The sequence below is a fragment of the Mus pahari genome, chromosome 20, assembly GCF_900095145.1.
Source record: "Mus pahari chromosome 20, PAHARI_EIJ_v1.1, whole genome shotgun sequence".
In the NCBI taxonomy this organism is placed as follows: Eukaryota; Metazoa; Chordata; class Mammalia; order Rodentia; family Muridae; genus Mus; species Mus pahari.
This window is the reverse complement of record NC_034609.1, coordinates 44,897,552-44,898,957: the sequence shown is the minus strand read 5'-3', so window position 1 is coordinate 44,898,957 and position 1,406 is coordinate 44,897,552.

The window sequence follows — 1,406 nt, the reverse complement described above, 5'->3', positions numbered from 1 at the left end:
AGGCCAGCCTGGTCTACAGAGTGAGTTCCAGGACAGCCAGGGCTACGCAGAGAAACCCTGTCTCGAAAAAAAATTTAAAAAGAAAAAAAAGAAAAGCCATTGGTCAGAAACATGCTAGAACTGCCAGAGCAGAATAACCATCACTGAAATGGCTTAAACCTGTCTGAGGGTTGGTGAGATGGAGGTCTGAGGGTGATCCCCAGGCCCTCTTGGTGGGAGGAAGGACCCGGTTCCTGCAAGTTGTCCTCTGACCTGGTATGTGCAGGCACTACCCTCAACGTCAACAATGAGTAATTGAAAGTGGTTAACTTATATCTTAATTTGGAAGGCAGGAAGTTCTCCAGATCTACCGTCCAGCACAGTGCCGGGGTCCTCACAGTGGAGGTCAAGCTCTGGAATGCATTAGGTCTGCAGACCGCAGGCTACACTTCACCACAGCCTGGGGTGGGAGCCTGAGGAGACTCATGAAGGATGCATCTGAGACCTCAGGGTGTCCAGGCCCACATCCACACCACACTCACCAAACTGCACTCGCTAAATGCAGGCAGGCCTTAGCACACAGATTTTTACTTCAATAAGACTGATTTTAAAAAAAAAAAAAAAAAAAAGCAAGTGGCAAAGATAAAATTTTAGAGTATTTGAACAGCTGCTAGAGAGAGTCTGCTCAACCAGTGGCTCCAGATCCAACGAAACAGCTCTCTCCCCCCTTCCTCCACTCTTCCTCCTCCTCCTCCCCTTCTTCGTTGTCCTCCCTTCCTCCTCCTCTCTTCCTCCTCCCCTCCTTCCTCTTTGTCCTCTCTTCCTGCTCCCCTCACCCTCCTCCCTCCTTCTTCCTTATGTTCCCTTCCTCCTCTTCCCCTCCCCTTCCTTCTCCCCTCCTCCCCCTTCCTCCTTGTCCTCCCCTCTCCTTCCTCCCCTCATTCTCCTCCTTGACCTCCCTTTCTCCTCTTCCCCTCTCCTTCCTCCTCCTCTCCCCCGCCTCCCCTCATCCTCCTCCCCTCCCCTTCCTCCCCTCATTCTCCCCCCTCACCTTCCTCCCCTCATCCTCCTCTCCTCACCCTCCTCCCCTTCTTCCTTGTCCTTCCCCTTCTTTCTTGTTTTGAAGCTCAAGGACAATGTTATTAGAATTAGTGAGCAACTATAGCACAGGTTAGGTGGAAAATCCAAGCAGCCCCCAAGAGGGGATGGAGAAAACGCAGTACCTTCTAAGTCTGGCATGGGATAGCAATAAAGAGCATATTAAAATGGAAGCTGTGGGGCTGGAGAGATGGCTCAGCAGTTAGAGCACTGGCTGCTGTCCCCAAGATCCAGGTTCAGTTCCCATCCGCCACTCACAGCCTTTGGTAACTCCAGTTCCAGGGGATATGACGCCCTCTTCTGGCCTCCAGGGGCACCAGGCATGGGCA